The sequence below is a fragment of the Octopus sinensis genome, unplaced genomic scaffold (assembly GCF_006345805.1).
Source record: "Octopus sinensis unplaced genomic scaffold, ASM634580v1 Contig17271, whole genome shotgun sequence".
NCBI lineage: Eukaryota > Metazoa > Mollusca > Cephalopoda > Octopoda > Octopodidae > Octopus > Octopus sinensis.
In genome coordinates, this window is record NW_021834932.1 from 10,001 (window position 1) to 32,090 (window position 22,090).

The following is a 22,090-nucleotide window of genomic DNA, read 5'->3' on the forward strand; positions in this document are numbered from 1 at the left end:
TAGGCGCAGGAGTGGCTGTGTGGTAAGTAGCTTGCTAACCAACCACATGGTTCTGGTTTCAGTCCCACTGCGTGGCATCTTGGGCAAGTGTCTTCTACTATAGCCCCGGGCCGACCAAAGCCTTGTGAGTGGATTTGGTAGACGGAAACTGAAAGAAGCCTGTCATATATATGTATATATATATATATGCGTGTGTGTGCTTGTGTGTGTTGGTGTGTCTGTGTTTGTCCCCCCTAGCATTGCTTGACAACCGATGCTGGTGTGTTTGCGTCCCCGTCACTTAGCGGTTCGGCAAAAGAGACCGATAGAATAAGTACTGGGCTTACAAAGAATAAGTCCCGGGGTCGATTTGCTCGACTAAAGGCGGTGCTCCAGCATGGCCGCAGTCAAATGACTGAAACAAGTAAAAGAGTAGAAGAGTACACAGATGCACACAAAACACACATGCTCACACACAAGCACAGAAATATATGTGCATATACACACGCAAAACATGTATACAGTAAAACTCACCCAAATGTACAATATTCAATAAATCACAAAAGCACACCCACGCATAAATGCTAATATATGCCCCCCCACACACACACACACATGCACAAAATACAGACTCGCATACTCAAACACACAAATATATGCCCATACATGCATAAAACATAAGCCTAGATACACACCTCACAAATTCATGTCCAAACACACAAATACACGTTCATACACACACACACACACACATATATATATATATATACACACACACACATATAATATACACACACACACATATACACACACACACACACACATATATACACACACACACACACACAAATACATGTCCATAAATACACATGCATTTGTACACACACACAACAAATACATGTCCATAAACACATGCACACACGTATGCGTATGCGCACGCACACACACACACACACACACACACACAACACACAAGACATGTGCCAACACACATACACATGACCATAGACATGCACACACATGCAAAACACACGTGCTCCCAAACACAAGGAAATTCAGAAACACACACATACACATATAATACACAACACACACACACACACACACAAATACGTACCGAAATATACGGAAACTCTCAAGCACACGCCCACACACAAAACACACTCCCACACTCACCTTTCCCCCACACACACACCTTACCTTAATAATCAATTAACGAACATCAATTACTAATTACCGCAGCTCAATGTCACATGATAGAGTGGCTGTATGTATCTACAGACAGCATGTGTGTGTCAGTGTGTGTGTATGTGTGTGTGTGTGTGTGTGTGTGTCTGTGTGTGTGTGTGTGTGTGTCTGTGTGTGTCTGTGTGTATGTGTGTGTGTATGTGTGTGTGTGTGTGTGTGTGGTCAGTAGAGTATGCACGCGTTTGTATGCGCAAGCAGTGCGTGCAGGTGTGTTTGGTTAACAATGATGCAGGTGTGGGGAAGACGGGGTGGGTGGCAGAAGGTATCAGGTGGTTGGTGAGGAGCTAGCAGGGTGTGTGCATACATGTGTGTGTGTGTGTGTGTACATGTTTATGCACATGTGACCAACAGTGTGCATGTCTGTGCGTGTATGTGCATGCATGTGTGTGTGTGTGTGTAGCCAGGATTGCGTATGTGTATGCACATGTGACCAACAGTGTGCGTGTATGTATGTGTGTGTGCGTGTATGTGTGTGTGTGCACAGTATTATTGACAATAGTACTTACAGTCCTTTTATTCTTTTACCTGTTTCGGTCATTTGACTGTGGCCATGCTGGAACCCCACCTTTTAGTTGAGAAAATTGACCCCAGGATTTATTCTTTGTAGTACTTATTCTATCAGTCTCTTTTGCCAAACCGCTAGGTTATGGGTCCATAAATACACCAACATTAGTTGTCAAGTGATGTTGCGGGGACAAACACACAAACATATATACACACACATACATTATATATATAGGACTTGGGATGAGGTGGTGAAGCACGACCTTTGAACATTAGGTCTCACCAAGGCAATGACAAGTGACCGAACCCTTTGGAAATATGCTGTACTTGAGAAGACCTGGCAAGCCAAGTGAGACCATAACCTGTGGCCTATGCCAGGGGCTGACCAGCCCACTTATGCGTACCTTTCCTTCATTGAACACTAAACTCTGCTCGCGAAGACTTGTTGAGGCAAGTGAAATTGAAATCAAATTCGATGACTGGCATCCATGCTAGTGGAGCGCGAAGAGCACCATCCGAGCGTGATCATTGCCAGAGCAGCTGACTGGCTTCTGTGCTGGTGGCACATAGAAAACACCATTCAAGCATGATTGTTACCAGCATTGTCTAACTAGCACTTGTGCCGGTGGCACATGAAAAAACATTCAAATGAGGTCATTGTGCAAACGAGGTCACAGGACTGGCTCCTGTGCAGGTGACATGCAAAAAACACCATTTGAGTGTGGCTGTTGCCAGTACCGCCTGACTGGCCTTCATACCGGTGGCACGTAAAAGCCCTCACTACACTCTCGGAGTGGTTCGCATTATGAAGGGCATCAAGCTGTAGAAACTCTGCCAAGCCAGATTAGAGCCTGGTGCAACCATCTGGTTCGCCAGTCCTCATTCAAATAGTCCAACCCATGCTAGCATGGAAAGCGGATATTAAACGATGATGATGATATATACATATATATATACACACACACACCACACACACAACAGAGTTCTTTCAGTTTCCATCAACTAAATCCACTCACAAGGATTTGATCGGCCTGAGGCTATAGTAGAAGACACTTGCCCAAGGTGCCATGCAGAGAGACTGAACCTGGAACCATGTGGTTGGTAAGCAAACTTCTTACCAAACACACACACACGCACAATGTATGTACGTATGTAAGAGATCCAGTTTAAGCTAGTTTCATATGTAATTTAGTTCCAAAATGAAATAAATTTTATTAAGTCTTGGCAACTGTTTGAAGAGTTTCTTGGCAGAGTAAATAATGGTATTGCTGGCGGTGGCAGCAATGGAATAAATTCCCCTTTCCTCTGATCGTTTGAGGATTTCTGTGAAGCGAAAAATCTTGCTTAATAAGTTTGAAAACAATAAAACATTGAAGAATTTTATGAAGAATATAATGGAGAAAAATGGCTTATTTATGTGTGGGCGGGTATGTGTTGGGTATGTAGGTGTGTATATGTAGGTGTGTGTGTGTGTGTGCATGTGTGTAGATTGGTATGTGTGTGCAAAGGTATGCCTGTAGGGGTATGCGGGAGAAGGTACATCGGTATATATGGGTGCATGTGTGGGGGATCTATGTATGTGAGGAGGTATATAGGATCTTTTTGGTTTGAACGGCAGTTTTTAGCATAATTTCTAGGTAACTAAACACTTTTAAACTTCGTATACTGGTAGAATGTGTTTATAAAACATCTTTTTCTCTTGGCTTTATTGAGAAAATTCTATAGTTTGTAACATATTTCGTCTTTAATTTCTCGCATTTCAGCAATTTTAACCAATCACTGACGTCCATTGAGCATTCCGTGCATCATCAATATGTCCCTCGTTTAAGAAACAGATTGGGTTTATTTACATTTGTGATGAAAAAAAGATACCCTTTCTCCACCCCTAACCCTAACTCTAACCCTAAATCTAAAATAGATTGAAATGCAATGATCAATACTCGGGTCATAATTATGGGTGAACTGCCGTTCAAACCGAAAAGATCCGGTATATAAGTGTGCAGGGATGTGTGCATGTGTGTGTGTGGTGTGTGTGTAGAGGAGTGCTCTGATTTAGGAATCCCAGCATTTTGAAGAGAGTAGAACCACCTCTTGGTCCCTATCATTCCCAGATCTATTCTGACCACAAAGTAGCAGCACCTGTCAGGGTCTTCGCTGTAGGTTAATTAGCATATTAGGTCCTTGCCTGGTCTGACCATCCATTTGAAAGCAGGATCTGGAAAAATCTGCAGAAGAAAACCCTTCATGGTTCAACGAAGGAGCAGGCAGCTGCAGTGATGCATTGTGGGGTGCAGAGCGCAAGAAAGACGTCTTGGTCATTCACTGCATCTGTCTCCATCCTCAGTTGTCTTGACCTGGTCTTGTGAGTAAAGATGGTCATGGATGAGAGAGTAAGGCTGACCGTGAGCGACTCTTCTTCACTTTAAACAAAGTCACTGTGCGGGTCACTAGTCATCCTAAAAGATGATGAGATGGTTCTTGTTGCTCTGATGAATGAAGAAGATGATGATGATGATGTCTATGTGTGTGAATGGTGTGGTATGGGAAGATGCAGTGGTTGTGTGTGGTATGGTTTTTATGTAAATACTAGCAGTATCGCCCGGCGTTGCTCAGGTTTGTAAGGGAAATAACTATAAAGCATTTTTAGAGAGTTATAGCCAAAAAATAGCAAAAAAATGGAAAAAAATGATGGTAAATTTTTTTTTGAGAGTTAAAAAAGGATGGAGTTGCGTCCCCTAGACAGTTTGTGGTTCGTGTTTCTGATTCTCGACCCCATGTCGAATTTATCGATTTTTTTCAGAACTGGGGAAACTTTTCAAAATTTTGGCTGCGTTAGTTTTGAATTATGACATTGGGCTATGTGTGTGTGTCAAGTTTCATCAGAATCGGTTGAAAGCCGTGGTCAGGGTGAGGGTACAAGCAAACAGACACACAGAAACACGCACAGACAAACTGCCATTTATATATAGAGAGAAGAGATATGTATGGATATTTTGTGGTATGTATGTAGTGTGAATGTGGGTGTCAGGTAGTAGTAGTAGTAATGTGTATGTGTGTATTGCAACGTGGCAGTTTACTGTAACTAGTGGAGTGTGCATGTTGCAACGAGTGGGCTTGCTGTAACGTGCTTGTTGTAACATTGTTGTAACGTGTGTGTGTGTGTGTGTGTGTGTGTGTGTGGAAGGAAGATTGGTATATGTGCTTCTTTACATTTTATAGTTGTTCAGGCTACAACAAAAGATATTCCAGCAAGGACCCTCTCTCTTTTTTTCTTCAAGGTCATCTAGAATGCAGTATATATCCAACATATCTTTTCCTTAAGACAACAGCAAGGTCCTATTTGAGGGAGCTTTAGTAAGCACATCAAGCAGGTTGATCAAATGCATGTTTCACAGTTGTCTAGCTCTAGATCAGCTGTAATCAATTAAGCCATCAAGATCAACCTGACTTATAATTGTTTAGCATTTAAACTGGCTCAAATATCAGGGTTCAACTGTTCTACCTGTTTTGGGCTCAAACTGTCCAGTTTATTATCCTCATGATTATGCGGTCACGTAAAAAGCACTGGTACTAAGTGCCACAGAAAAAGCTCAGTATTGGTGCCACATAAAAAACTGGTGATAGTTACACATCTGGTGCCATGTAAAAGGCACTGGTCCTGGTGTCACATAAAAATCATTGGAGCTGGTGCCACATCAAATGCACTGCTGCTCTTGTCACATAAAAAGCACTACTGTTGGTGCCACATAAAAACAGCACTAGTGATGGTTTCACCTCTGGTGCCAGGGCTATGTAAAAAACACTGGTCCTGGTGCCACATAAAAAGCACAGGTGCTATACAAACAGTGTCCCAGTACACTGCATAAAATGATTGGTAATAGGAAGGGCATCCAGTCATAGAAACCAGGCCAAAACTAACTGTGAAACCTAGGGGCAGTTCCTGGCCTTATTAGTTCTTTATTTCTTTATTGCCCACAAGGGGCTAAACATAGAAGGGACAAACAAGAACAAAGGGATTAAGTCGATTACATCAACCCCAGTGCGTAACTGGTATTTTATTGGTACTATAAAGGCGGAGAGCTGGCAGAAACGTTAGCACGTCGGGCGAAATGCTTAGCGGTATTTCGTCTGCCGTTACGTTGTAAGTTCAAATTCCGCCGAGGTCGACTTTGCCTTTCATCCTTTCGGAGTCGATAAATTAAGTACCAGTTACACACTGGGGTCGATATAATCGACTTAATACCTATGTCTGTCCTTGTTTGTCCCCTCTATGTTTAGCCCCTTGTGGGTAATAAAGAAATAGGTACTTTATTTATCGACCCTGAAAGGATGAAAAGCAAAAATTGACCTCGGCGGGATTTGAACTCAGAACATAACAGCAGACGAAATACCGCTAAGCATTTCTCCCAGCATGCTAACGATTCTGCCAGCTTGCTGCCTTAATAGTCTTAGTTCCTTAATGGCCTTATTAGTTCTTGTCAAGCTGTCCAACCCATGCCAGCATGGAAAACGGACATTAAATGATGATGATGATCTGTGTCATTGAGTTAAATTTCTATCTCTTCTCTTCTAGGTCGATGGCTTGGTTCCCCCCCCCCACCCCTTGCAACGCCTGCTCCCTCGTGGATCATGTGATGGAAATAAAGTACCAGTCGGCAAGTACAGTTTGGTGGGAATGTGGTGGGTGTGAGAAAGGAGGACGGGGGGGGGGGGTTACGGAAGTGGGCAGTGATTTGATACATAATAATTAAGTGCAGAAACACCTTTGATGACGATGATGATGATGATGATGATGGTAACAGTGGGAGGCTGTGGAGATATGGCAGTGGTAGTGGTTGTGGTGCTCCAGCATGGCAATAATCCAATCACCGACTGCCAGAAAAAAAGGTGTGGGGGGGGGAACGAGAAAATCCTGGAATAAATGAATACAGTAAAGCGAAAACAAGGTTGTTGGGGGCGGCGGTGGGGGGGAACTTACCCCCCCCCCCACCGCCAGTTGAAGGTGAACTAAAAAAAAAAGTAAATAAAACAAACAGATAACGAAAATATAAAATATAAAAAAAAAAGTAAAATAAATGAATGTAAGAATAAATGAACAAAACAAACAAACAAACATATCAAAAACAAAAAGAGAAGCAAAAACAAAAAAAAAGGAAGAAAAAAAAAACCAAGCTGAACCAAAAAAACGCTCAGGTATTCTAAAAAAACCAAAGAACATTCAGCAACAGGTCTTATTGATTGCAAAGAGAGAGTTGCTATGGCGACTAGCTGTTACCTTTACCTTGTTTGATTAAGGGGTGTAGACAAGGAGGGGTGGTTGGGTGTGGGGCGGTGGTGGATGTTGTCAGAGGTGGGGGAAGGAAGGAAGGAAGGAAGGAAGGAGGTCGAGTTAGGGGCGAGGTGGGGTGAGGTGTGAGAAGGTGCAGGTAAGGTGAGAGGACAGGAGGGAGTTGGGGAAAAAAAAATAAAAAGGTGGTGGACTTAGATGGAAATAAATATGTAATAAAGTAAAATAAGATATACATAAAATAATAATAATAATAATTAGGGATCCACCTGCTGCCCCTAACAACATTCTCTCATAGACTCTACTGTTATAAACAGACTCAGGTATGGAATCAGAAAAATATTATAAAGAGGATATATATATATCTCCCAAGAGGCGCAGGAGTGGCTGTGTGGTAAGTAGCTTGTTTACCAACCACATGGTTCCGGGTTCAGTACCACTGCATGGCACCTTGGGCAAGTGTCTTCTACTATAGCCTCGGGCTGATCAAACCCTTGTGAGTGGATTTGGTAGACGGAAACTGAAAGAAGCCCGTCGTATATATGTATATATATATATATGAGTGTGTGTGTTTGTCCCCCAAGCATTGCTTGACAACCGATGCTGGTGTGTTTATGTCCCCGTTACTTAGCGGTTCGGCAAAAGAGACCAATAGAATAAGTCCCGAGGGTCGAGTTGCTCGATTAAAGGCGGTGCTCCGGCATGGCCGCAGTCAAATGACTGAAACAAGTAAAGAGAGTATATATATATATATATACACACACACACACACAAATATATATATATATATACACACAAATATATACACATTCACATACGCATGTACATATATTCTCTTTTACTCGTTTCAGTCATTTGACTGTGGCCATGCTAGAGCACTGCCTTTAGTCGAGCAAATCGACCCCAGGATTTATTCTTTCTAAGCCTAGTACTTATTCTATCGGTCTCTTTTGCTGAACCGCTAAGTGACGGGGACGTAAACACACCAGCATCGGTTGTCAAGTGATGTTGGGGAACAAACACAGACACACAAACATACACACACACACATACGATGGGCTTCTTTCAGTTTCCATCATCCAAATCCACTCACAAGGCTTTGGTCATCCCGAAGCTATAGTAAAAGACACTTGCCCAAAGTGCCATGCAGTGGGACTGAACCCAGAACCCAGTGGTTGTTAAGCAAGCTACTTACCGCACAGCCACTCCTGCGCCTATGTGTATCTATGCATGTGTGTGTGTGTGTGTACATAAGAAAGTAAGAGCCGATACTATATAACTTAATTAGGTTTGATTACATCCATAGGCACATATGATGCTCGAGAGAGAAGATTACAGAATATGACAACAATATATATATAACGGGAAGGTTTATGAAAATAAACAAAAGACGAAGGCAGGTTTACGAAAATAAACAAAAGACGAAGGCAGGTGGAGTACAAACAAATAATGTATTAGTATGGCGCTCAGGAATAGAAATAGAACAAGTTTTTTACGCTTCGAGCCTACGCTCTTTGACAGAAAGATACACAGAAAAGAAACAAGGAGAGAAAAAAATTGTGTGTAGGGGCTAACGATTCAACATGATATATATATCAAACTTTTCCCACAATTGCTCTGTATATCATATGTCATAATCTCTTAATATCCATTGTCCATGCTGGCATCAGTTGGACAGTTTGACCAGAGCTTGCCAGCTGGGGAGTCCAGTCTGATTTGGTAGTTTCCATCTACCAAATCCACTCACAAGGCTTTGCTCAGCCCGAGGCTATAGTAGAGGACACTTGCCCGAGGCTATAGTAGAGGACACTTGCCCGAGGTGCCACACAGTGGGACTGAACCCGGAACCATGTGGTTGGGAAGCAAGCTTCTTACCACACAGCCACACCTATTTATAAGTAGCTGGAGCAACAGAGTGACTCAAGGGTTGAAAAAGTGTCATGCATAGGCACTCAAACTAGTTACATGCGTGCATGCCTGTGTGTGTGTATGTGTGTGTGTCTATATCTATAATTATGCCTGGACTAGCATGAATATATATATAGGCGCAGGAGTGGCTGTGTGGTAAGTAGCTTGCTAACCAACCACATGGTTCCGGGTTCAGTCCCACCGCGTGGCATCTTGGGCAAGTGTCTTCTGCTATAGCCCCGGGCTGACCAATGCCTTGTGAGTGGATTTGGTAGACGGAAACTGGAAGAAACCTGTCATATATGTGTGTATATATAGGCGCAGGAGTGGCTGTGTGGTAAGTAGCTTGCTAACCAACCACATGGTTCCGGGTTCAGTCCCACCGCGTGGCATCTTGGGCAAGTGTCTTCTACTATAGCCTTGGGCCGACCAATGCCTTGTGAGTGGATTTGGTAGACAGAAACTGAAAGAAGCCTGTCGTATATATGTGTATGTGTGTGTGTATGTTTGTGTGTCTGTGTTTGTCCCCCTAGCATTGCTTGACAACCGATGCTGGGGTCGATTTGCTCGACTAAAGGCGGTGCTCCAGCATGGCCGCAGTCAAATGACTGAAACAAGTAAAAGAGTAAAAAGAGTATAACCGTAAACCCACTTTTGGACCACCCTGTGTATTGTATTTACACCAGCACTCACTTATAAGTGTGTATAAATACACACAAATTATCGTTATCTGTTTAATTTTATTTGTGTGTTTACTTACTGAATGGGATAACGAGCAAACTATTTGACAAATATTAATTATCCACGTGACATTGAAATTGTTTTTTTTATTTGTTCCAGAACTATCTCGGGAAATACTATTATCAGCAGTATACAAATTCACAACTCCTCTATCGGTAACTAGGTTGGTGAGTGCTAACATACGAAACTATAGGCCCTTGAGTCACTCTGTTGCTTCTGCTAACTATTAATAAAAATACATACATATATATACACACATATATATACACACATACAAATATATATACACACATACACATACACACACACACACACACATATATATATACACACACATATATAAAGATTTTTTGTGGCCGTTGCCAGTACCGCCTGACTGGCCCTCGTACCAGTGGCACATAAAAGCACCCACTACACTCATGGAGTGGTTGGTGTTAGGAAGGGCATCCAGCTGTAGAAACTCTGCCAGATCAAGACTGGAGCCTGGTGCAGCCATCTGGTTCGCCAGTCCTCAGTCAAATCGTCCAACCCATGCTAGCATGGAAAGTGGACATTAAACGACGATGATGATGATGATAGATATGTCAATGGATTTGGTAAATGGAAACTGAAAGAAGCCTGCCATATATATATATATATAGAGAGAGAGATAGAGAGAGAGTGGTGCAAAAGTGGTATACAGATATGAAAAAGGAAAGTATATACAATACGCATTTATTGATATGGTTATCAAAATAATTAAACGTTACGATAAAAGTATTATTGTAATTATGATAAATGAATTATGATTAACGACACTGAAGATGTCAAAAATGAGGCTAACTAATTTCATGTGCTAATGATTTTAATGAATTAATTATTATAACATTGATGGGAGACTTACTGGGTACCTACTTTTGCACCCCACTGTATGTTTGTATGTATGTATGTTATTTTACTTGTTTCAGTCATTTGACTGTGGCCATGCTGTAGCACTGCCTTTAGTCAAACAAATCAAACCTAGGACTTATTCTTTGTAAGCCTAGTGTTTATTTCTATTGGTCTCTTTTGCTGAACTGCTAAATTACGGAGACCTAAACACACCAACATTGGCTATCCAGCATTGGTGAGGGGACAAACAGACACAAATATGTGTGTGTGTGTGTGTGTGTGTGTGCATATATATATATATATATATATATATATATATATATATATGACAGCTTCTGTCTACCAAATCCACTAACAAGGCTTTGGTCAGCCCAAGGCTATAGTAGAAGACACTTGCCCAATGTGCCACATAGTGGAACTGAACCCAGGACAGTGTGGTTCGGAAGCAAGTTTCTTACAACACACACACATATATTTATGTGTCTGTGTATATCTACCATCACTTCACAACTGATGTTGATGTGGTTTACATCCCTGTGACTTAGCAGTTTAGCAAAAGAGACTGATAGAATAAGTACTACTAGGCTTACAAAGAATAAGTCCTGGGATCGATTTCTTTGACTAAAACCTGCTTTATTAAGTGGATGCAAGACAAAGTTGGTTGAAATAATACAAGTATGAGTGTATACGCGTGACTACATGATATTTTATAAGAAAAGCGATGACAACAGAACAACCGATAATCTTATGAGCTTCATTACCTTACAGCTGTTTCTGCTATAGGATGTGAAGGATTCATCGTTGAGTGCCTGGGGAACATAGTTTCATCAGAGCCTTAAGTATGTAACTCAGGTACTTGAGTAGGAGTCCACCACATCTTATGCGGGAAACAGCTGTAAGCTGATGAAGCTCGTAAGATAATTGCTTGTTCCTTTGTCATCTCTTTTCTTATTACCGGTGGAGGCGCAATGGCCCAGTGGTTAGGGCAGCGGACTCGCGGTCATAGGATCGCGGTTTCGATTCCCAGACCGGGCGTTGTGAGTGTTTATTGAGCTAAAACACCTAAAGCTCCATGAGGCTCCGGCAGGAGATGGTGGTGATCCCTGCTGTACTCTTTCACCACAACTTTCTCTCACTCTTACTTCCTGTTTCTGTTGTACCTGTATTTTCAAAGGGCCGGCCTTGTCACTCTGTGTCACGCTGAATATCCCCGAGAACTACGTTAAGGGTACACGTGTCTGTGGAGTGCTCAGCCACTTACACGTTAATTTCACGAGCAGGCTGTTCCGTTGATTCGGATCAACCGGAACCCTTATCGTTGTAACCGACGGAGTGCTTCCTTCTCTTATTACCACTCTGTACATGACTAGCACTGCTCAGTTAAGAAACCCTGGCAGAAACCAAAGGAAAAGGTAAAGGCCGTTACAGCTTGGCACCAGTGACGTCACAACTCATACAGCTGAGCGTGCTGGGGCAACATGAAATAAAGAACCCAACACACAGCTCAGTTTGGGAATCAAACTCACTACCTCATGATTGTGATACCATGTTCAAACCACTGAGCCATGCACCTTCACACACACACACATATTGGTAGAAATGGTAAGACAACAAAAGAATGGAAGAGACCTCGATATTATGTAAATAGAGGAATTTTATCTGTAAATATAATATGTGACCATTATTTGGTAGCCATGATAAAACTCGAAGTTTTATCATGGCTACCGAATAATGGTCATGTATTATATTTACAAGTGTGTATATATATATATATATATATATATAGGTGTGCGTGTGTGTGCGCACGTGTGTAATGGAGAAATTATACAAAATGTATAAGTGGATGATGAGTAAAGAACCAGCATAGTTTCAATTACCTGTTATTATCTGTAGATTGCAGGAACGTGTATCGTACTGAATAAAATCTTTTCTTCCATCTATTTTATTAATACTGCTTTATATATATATATATATATATATAATATATTGTTGTATTTCGGAATGGTCATTTTGCCAGTTTAACCAATAAAAACACACGCACTATATATTTGGTGTTATTTTGCTTCAGTGTTATTTATTTTTTACATTAATCTTAATCTTATTTCGGCCAGAGTTCTTTCGTCACACTCCTGTGACCGCATCAGTGGTCCTTTGCTTTCTTCTTTCTTATTTGTGTGTCTCTCCTTACTAACCGTCAGCCATTTTGTAATACAAAGAAAGAACTCTGGCCGAAATAAGATTGAGATTTATGTAAAAAATAAATAACACTGAAGCAAAGTAACACCAAATATACAGTGCGTGTGATTTTATTGGCTAAACTGGCAAAATGACCATTCCGAAATATAACAATATCTGTTTCAACACACGACTTCACATAAAAAATCTTGCACAACAAATATATAAACGTATAAATATATATATATATATATAGTTGTAAATAAGTTTTGGTGTCATCTGTAAAAATATGTCTTGTCATGGGGAAATTTTACCTTACTCTGGGAAAGGAAATATAAGGGAAACCAATGGGGGTTGGCGACAGGAAAGGCCTCCAGCCATAAAACATCTGCCTCAACTAATTCCATCCAACAAATACAAGCATGAAAAAGTAGATGTTAATTGATAATGATGAAGTAAATATATATATATATATATATATATATATATATAGGCCGTTGCCAGCCTCGCCTGGCCCCCATGCCGGTGGCACGTAAAAAGCACCATCCGACCGTGGCCAGCACAGCCCCGACTGGCCTCCGTGCCAGCAGCACGTAAAAAGCACCATCTGATCGTGGCCATTGCCAGCCTCGCCTGGCCCCCGTGCCGGTGGCACATAAAAAGCACCATCAGTCCGTGGCCATTTGCCAGCCCCGTCTGGCACCTATGCCGGTGGCACGTAAAAAGCACCCACTACACTCACAGAGTGGTTGGTGTTAGGAAGGGCATCCAGCTGTAGAAACATTGCCAGATCAGACTGGGCCTGATGCAGCCTTCTGGCTTCCCAGACCCCAGTTGAACCGTCCAACCCATGCTAGCATGGAAAGCGGACGTTAAATGATGATGATATATATATATTGCATCATTTTAACATTCACTTTTCTAAAGTCATGTGCTTGTGAAGCAAAGTTCTTAAACACACAACCATGTCTAATAGACTATTCGTTTCCTTGATCAGCAAACACTCCCACACAGCTGTTACACTTGATAAAATATTCAATAAGATCGCTATGAAAACCAGTTATTCCACACTATACATTTTCTCAGAAAATGCAATTGGTGGCAAATTTCCTAAACCCTTTTGTTACCATATATCTGTTGAAATATACTGCATTTGTTTCAATGAATTTGGGGGAAAAAACAAAATGAAGAATTTAGTAAAATAATTCGGCCATTATTAAGCTGCTGTTTACAAACATAAATTAAGATTAAAATTTTAATGTAAAGTTTAGATTGGATCGATTTAAGACAGGAAGCTTGTGCCATATAACCAAGTCATCTCATGCTTGGGGTCAAAAAGGTTAATACCCATCGTTTATCTTCCCTTCCCAATATCTGTCCTTATCGTCACAGTCTTATATACATCAGTTGATGCCTTTTAATAAATGATCTCCCTCAAATCACATGGTACCACAGTTTGTTACCAAATTTCTATTGAAAAAACACTGCCTTTTTTTTTTTCAATTAATTTGAAAATTAATGAACATTTAGTCATATTTGAATGGATGTTTGGAATATAAATTAAGATAAAATTTTAATGAAAAGTTTAAATTTGAATTACTTTAACCCTTTTGTAACCATATTTCGGTTGAAAAACACTACATTTTTCTTTTCAATTAATTTGGAAATTAATGAACTATTTAGTCAAATAATTTAGTCATATTTGAACTGATGTTTGGATTATAAATTAAGATAAAATTTTAATGAAAAGTTTAAATTTGAATTACTTTAAAACAGGAAGATTGTGTCATAGTACTCAAAGATGTTAGTGTCAAAGGGGTTGCTGAGACCCCCTTCGGTCATGACTGACCGTGGGATTGCACCTAGAAAGTTACCCTCCCAGACACAAGTCCAGGCAAGGTTGTTTATGGAAGACCATCAGTCGCCCATGCATACCAGCCTCCCCTCTCCACACCACTGATGTTATCCAAGGGAAAGGCAAAGGGGCCGATACAGCTTGGCACCTGTGATGTCGCAACTCATTTCTACAGCTGAGTGAACTGGAGCAACGTGAAATAAAGTGTCTTGCTCAAGAATACAACACGCAGCCCGGTCCGGGATTCGAACTCACAACCTCCCAATCGTAAGCTCAACGCTCTAACCACTGAACCATGCACCTTGTCAAAGGGGTTAATACCCATTATTTCTCTTCCCTTCCCATTACACATCCTTATCATCTTAGTTATCTCTCTTACAGACATCAGCTGAAATAAACAATCTCTTTCTCGAATTGCACACATACACACACAACCATTTTAATGCCTTTTGTTACCATATTCCTGTTGAAATATATTGCTATCATTTTCATTAATTTAGAAACTAATGAAGCATTTAGTCAGATAACTGTCATTATTAATTTAGTATTTCGAACATAAATTAAGTTTTGATGGAAGGTTTTAATTTAGATCACTTTAACCCTTTTGTTACCCTATTTCTGTTGAAATACACAGCATCCTAGAGGCCCAACTTTCGAAGGGTGCCTTTTATGTACCACTGGCACGAATGCCAGTTACAGGACACCAGCATTAGCCATGACTACCATTTCACTGGGCTTGACGAGTTTTCTCAAGCACAGAAAATTACCAAAGGTTTTAATTACATGTCATCACCTCCATGAGACTCAACATCTGAAGATCGTGCTTCACCACCTCGTCCCATGTCTTCCTGGGTCTACCTCTTCCACAGGTTCCCTCCACAGTTAGAGACCAGCACTTCTTTACACAGCTTTCCTCGATCATCATCATCATCATCATTGTTTAATATATATATATATATAATGTGGAGGCGCAATGGCCCAGTGGTTAGGGCAGCGGACTCGCGGTCGCAGGATCGCGGTTTCGATTCCCAGACCGGGCGTTGTGAGTGTTTATTGAGCGAAAACACCTAAAAAGTTTCACGACGCTCCGGCAGCGGGTGGTGGTGATCCCTGCTATACTCTTTCTCCCACTCTTTCTTCTGTTGGCCTGCTCGCTTAGCCAGAGGGGTGGCGTCATTCGAAGGCTAAAACGATGCAAACGCATCGTGACCAGCGATGTGTAACAGCATCTGATGGTCTGGTCGGTCACGTGATCATATATATATATATATATATATATGAATACATACACATATATATAGAGAGAGATAGGCACAGAGACGTGTGTGTATACATGTATTTATTTTGCACAAATGTACTTGTATGAGTGGGTGTGTATATGTATGTATACATACACATATAAAATACAGAGATATATACTTACATAGGTATATGTAAAAATATGCTCATATATATATACATACATGATTGTATTCATTATGTGTGCATACATAGTACAAATAAATGGGTCACAGAATAAATGAGCTCTGTATTGGAGATATAAAGTCACAAGGAGTGGCCATGGAGGAGGGGTGGCAACAAAACTCATTATTGTGTGGTGTGTGTGTGTGTGTGTGTGTGTGTCTACATTCACCCCCGCCCCACATATATAATACATATATATATATATACCCGTATACATATATATGCATATATTTAAAAGTATATATACATATACACATTTATAAGTATATACACACACACACCACACACACACACACACATATATATATATATATATATATATATACAAACAAATATATATGGCTGAAACAAGTAAAAGAGTAAAAGAGTAAGGAGTATACAAATCTATATATATCTATACATACATACATACCACACGTATACACACACACACAGGCATATACATGGACACACATACCATCACGTGCACCTGCTGCATATCTATATATCTACACATGTATCAGAAACGAAGCAACAGAGGGGGGGGAAGGGGGGGGGGGTAAGTGGTTTTGATGCCAATGTCCATTTACACAATTCCTTAATATTTCATAAGATTAATGTTTAACAACAACAGCAGCAACAACGACAACAACAACAACTACAAATAAAAGGCCTCAATCACATGCTCCATATTTATTCATCCCACGCACATTGGTTACCATGGAAAGAAGTGTTGTGTCCTTGAGAAGGACGCCAATAGCGTGACCTTGTCTTTTTTATTATTATTATTATTATTATTTTCTTTATTTTATTTTATCGTTTTTTTTTTTTTCCTGGGCAGACAATATCCGCTTCAGCCAACCGTTATAGGGGTGATGTCGGTGTCGGTGATGAATTGTGATTGGATAAAGGATGTGGGGGTGGAGAGTGGTACTTAAGGAGTTGGGGAAATGGCGAAACGGTTGCGTTGGTGGTCATGATGGCGGTCGTGGATGGTTGCGAGTTTGTCACGGTGTTGTGATGCTAATGCATCGGTTGTTCTTTTAAAAACGTGTATTATATATAGGCGCAGGAGTGGCTGTGTGGTAAGTAGCTTGTCTACCAACCACATGGTTCCGGGTTCAGTCCCACTGCATGGCACCTTGCGCAAGTGTGTTCTAATATAGCCCCAGGCCGACCAAAGCTTTGTGAGTGCATTTGGTAGGCGGAAACTGAAAGAAGCCCGTCGTATATATGTATATATATGCGTGTGTGTGTGTTGTCTGTGTTTGTCCCCTAGCATTGCTTGACAACCGATGCTGGTGTGTTTATGTCCCCGTAACTTAGCGGTTCAGCAAAAGAGACCGATAGAATAAGCACTGGGCTTACAAAAGAATAAGTCCCGGGGTCGAGTTGCTCGATTAAAGGCAGTGCTTCAGCATGGTCACAGTCAAATGACAGAAACAAGTAAAAGAGTAGAAGAGAGTATAAAAGTGAAAGAGGTGTACAAACACATACACACACACACACACACACACACACACACACACACACACACACACACATACTTACACAATTACATGTATGCCCCATGTGTCTTTCACACCCACACAAACATACACATGAATACGCATACAAATACACGCATACATACATACATAAATACACGCATATATACACATATATATATACCCCGTCTGTCTTTTTCTCTGTCTCTCTTGCACCCAAACATACATGTCTCCTTTCTCATGGATACACACCCACCCATATGCCTTTTTCTCACACTCCCACACAGGGTCTTACTCTCTCTCACACACACACATTGCCTTTCTCACACACACGCATGTTGCTTCCTACATATACACATTGCCTCCTCCCCCGCACACACATTGCCTCACACACACACACACACACACACACAACACACACACACGATGGCTCCTACCCACATCCATGTTGCCTCCTACACACACATTGCCTCTTCCACACACACACAATCTCCCACACGCGCACACTGCCTGCCCCCCACACACACACATTGCTTTTTTTATCCTACAGACACACACACATACATGGACACATTTCTTCTCGCTCTTCCACACCCACACCCACACACAAATACATACATGCACCCTCCCACACACATGCACTCATGTAGTGGCTTACATAGACACAACCATCTACACAACACCTTGACTAACTCCACACACACACACACACACAATGCACAAACATATACAATGCCTTAGACACACAGACTTCTCACACACATATGCCTTACACATACACACGACTGTCCACAGTATGTTATGCATACACACATACACACACACAAACATAACTAGATGCTCATACACAAACAAAGAGGGAGGGAGGGAGGAAGAGGAGGAAAAGGTTTGATGTCAAATAAGTCGGCAGTGAATTTTGGTGCTAAGTTACGGGGACATAAACACACCGTCATCGTTTGTCAAGCGATGTAGGAGGGGGGGGACAAACACAGACACACAAACATACATACACACACACACACACACACACACATGATCCGGTTCTTGACTGAAGATCGAAGGCTTCGAATGTCCCGTCTGTGTTTTTTGTATTGTCTTCTAAATGTTTTGCGTCTTGTCCCAGTTTGTATTTTTTACATATACTTATATATATTATATATATATATATATATATATATATATATGACGGGCTTCTTTCAGTTTCCATCTACCAAATCGACTCAGAAGGCTTTGGTCGGCCCAAGGCTATAGTAGAAGACACTTGCCCAAGGTGCCACGCAGTGGGGCTGAACCCGGAACCGTGTGGTTGGTAAGCAAGCTACTTACCACACAGCCACTCCTGAGCCCGGAAACAAACTTTAATGAAAAGTTTTAATTTAGATCACTTTAACCCTTTAGTTACCATATTTTGCTGAAATACGCTGCCTTTGATACAATTAAGCTAGAAAACAAAGAATTTAGTAAAATAACTCATTATCAAGATGACGTTTGGAGCATGAATTAACCTGGAATTTTGTTGGTAGGTTTTAATTCAGAACACATTCAGACAGGAAGTTTATATATTTCCCATTATACATCCTTATCGTCTCGGTCATCTCTCTGATCAGCTGAGTCATTTTAATAAATAATGGCCTTCAAATTAAACACACTACCATTTTAACGCCTTTTGTTGGCATAGTTCTGTTGAAATATATTGTCTATGTTGCAATTAATTTTGAAATTGAAGAATTATTAATCTGACATTTGGAAGATAAATTTGCATAAAATTTTGATGGAAGGTTAATCATCATCATCATCATCATCGTTTAGCATCTGCTTTCCATGCTAGCATGGGTTGGACGGTTCAACTGGGGTCTGGGATGCCAGAAGGCTGCACCAGTCTGATCTGGCAATGTTTCTACGGCTGGATGTCCTTCCTAACGCCAACCACTCCGTGAGTGTAGTGGGTGCTTTTTACGTGCCACTGGCACAGGTGCCAGATGAGGCTGGCAAACGGCCACGATCGGATGGTGCTTTTTACATGCCACCGGCACGAGGCCAGTCAGGGCAGCACTGGCAACGGCCATGTTCAGATGGTTCTCTTACATACCACCGGCACTGGTATCACAGCTGCAATTTCCATTGATGTTAATCGATTTCGATAACAAATATGTACTTTTAAAACATTGTCATTTTATAAGATTGTGCTGGCAAATTTTAAATTGTACATGAAAGAAAATTACAGGAGAACTTTCATCTAATTCTTCCAAATCTTTCTGGTAAAAGAATATTGAAACCATTTGTGGATTGAAACCATTTTTTATCACAACTGATCACACACCACAAGGTTTAACAGAACCTATTTCTTTACTACCCACAAGGGGCTAAACACAGAGAGGACAAACAAGGAGAGACAAACGGATTAAGTTGATTATATCGACCCCAGTGCGTAACTGGTACTTATTTAATCGACCCCGAAAGGATGAAAGGCAAAGTCGACCTCGGCAGAATTTGAACTCAGAACGTAGTGGCAGACGAAATACCGCTAAGCTTTTCGTCTGGCGTGCTAACGATTCTGCCAGCTCGCCTTTAAGGTTTAACAGAACCTACTGAAACAAACCAGCAGAATTGCCACATTACCACAGGCGTTAGATTTTTTTAAAAAACCTTTTTAAAACTATTTCTCTTAAAATACACTATCTTTCTTTCAATTTATTTTAACCCTTTCATTACCAACCTGGCTGATACCGGCTCTGGCTCTGAGTACAAATGTCTTGTTTTCATAAGTTTTGAATTAAAATCTTCCACCAAACCTTAGTCACAATTTATGTTTCTAACACTAGCTTCATGATAACTAAGTTATTTTACTAATTTCTTTGTTATATTTAAAGTAATTGAAAGAAACACAGAGCATCTCAACAGAAATATGGTAACAAAAGGGTTAATTTTTTTCACTCTGTGGAATTTATCCCACAGCTCCCATTAATATTGATGTTGAAGATATGAAAGGTGAGAGGACCTCAACAGCATAAAATCATTCTTTCTTTCTTAAATAGCTTCTCTTAACCCTTTTGATACCAACCCAGCTGAAACTGGCTCTGAGTACAAATGTCTTGTTTTCATAAGTTTTGAATTAAAATCTTCCACCAAACCTTAGTCACAATTTATGTTCATAACACCAGCTGATGATAACTAAGTTATTTTACTAAAATCTTTTTTATATTTAAAATTAATTGAAAGAGACCCAGAGCATCTCAACAGAAATATGGTAACAAAAGGGTTAATCTTTTTTGCTCTGTGAAATTTCCACAGGTCCCATTAATATTGATGTTGAAGATATGAAAGGTGAAGATGACCTCAGCAGCAATAAAATCATTCTTTCTTCCTTAAATACCTTCTCTTAACCCTTTCGTTACCAACCCGGCTGAAACCGGCTCTGGTTCTTTAGTATAAATATCTTGTTTTCATAAGTTTTAAATTAAAATCTTCCACCAAACCTTAGTTACAATTTATGTTCCTAACACTAGCTTAATGATAACTAAATTATTTTACAAAATTCTTTGTTAAATTTAAAATAACTGAAAGAAACACAGAGCATCTCAAAATAAATACAGTAATGAACGGGTTAAAAATAAAGAATTTAGTAAAATAATTTGGTTATTAGGATGATGCCTGCAACATAAATTAACATGAAATTTTCATAGAAGGGCTTCATCTAGATCACTTTAACACTTTTGTTACCATATTTCTACTTAAATACACTACCTGTGTTTCAATTAGATTTGAAAATAACAAGGAATTTAGTTAACAATACTACCAATGCCATTACAACCACCTGTCTAAGGTAAAGTAATAATGCCCCATCAACCAACACCCCTTCCTTCAAACCACCAAATTTAAAATGTAACCAAACCTCACAAAGGAATCACTGATGCATAAAAATGCCAGGAATTCCACTTGAGAGAATAGAATTTCAAACCAAGAATTTAATTGACATACATACTGCAACACATGAAGGAAAGAGCCTCTGAGTGACCTCTCAGCCAGCTAGAAATAGCAGTAAGTTTTTTTTTTTAACCCTTTCATTACCAACCCGACCGAAACCGGCTTTGGCTTTGAGCACAAATGTCTTGTTTTCAAAAGTTCTGAATTAAAATCTTCCACCAAACCTTAGTCACAGTTTATGTTCCTAATACTAGCTTAATGATAACTGAGTTATTTTACTAAATTTTTGTTATACTCCCTTTTTACTCTTACTTGTTTCAGTCATTTGACTGTGGCCATGCTGGAGCACCGACTTTAGTCGAGCAACTCGACCCCGGTACTTATTCTTTGTAAGCCCAGTACTTATTCTATCGGTCTCTTTTGCCGAACCGCTAAGTGACAGGGACATAAACACACCAGCATCGGTTGTCAAGCAATGCTAGGGGGACAAACACAGACACACAAACATACACATATATATATACATATATACAATGGCTTCTTTCAGTTTCCGTCTACCAAATCCACTCACAAGGCTTTGGTCAGCTTGACGGTATAGTAGAAGACACTTGCCCAAGGAGCCATGCAGTGGGACTGAACCTGGAACCATGTGGTTGGTAAACAAGCTAC

At 40.5% G+C, this 22,090-nt stretch overlaps 1 long non-coding RNA gene across 1 annotated transcript; it reads right to left on the reverse strand.

Annotated features, from left to right (window-relative positions):
• Positions 1–6,137: 6,137 nt before the first annotated feature.
• Positions 6,138–21,700, reverse strand: LOC118761773. Its single transcript, XR_004997630.1, has 3 exons — positions 21,555–21,700; positions 15,351–15,360; positions 6,138–6,165 (listed from the first exon to the last, which is right to left on the reverse strand). It is a non-coding gene; the product is annotated as an uncharacterized LOC118761773 (long non-coding RNA).
• Positions 21,701–22,090: the final 390 nt, after the last annotated feature.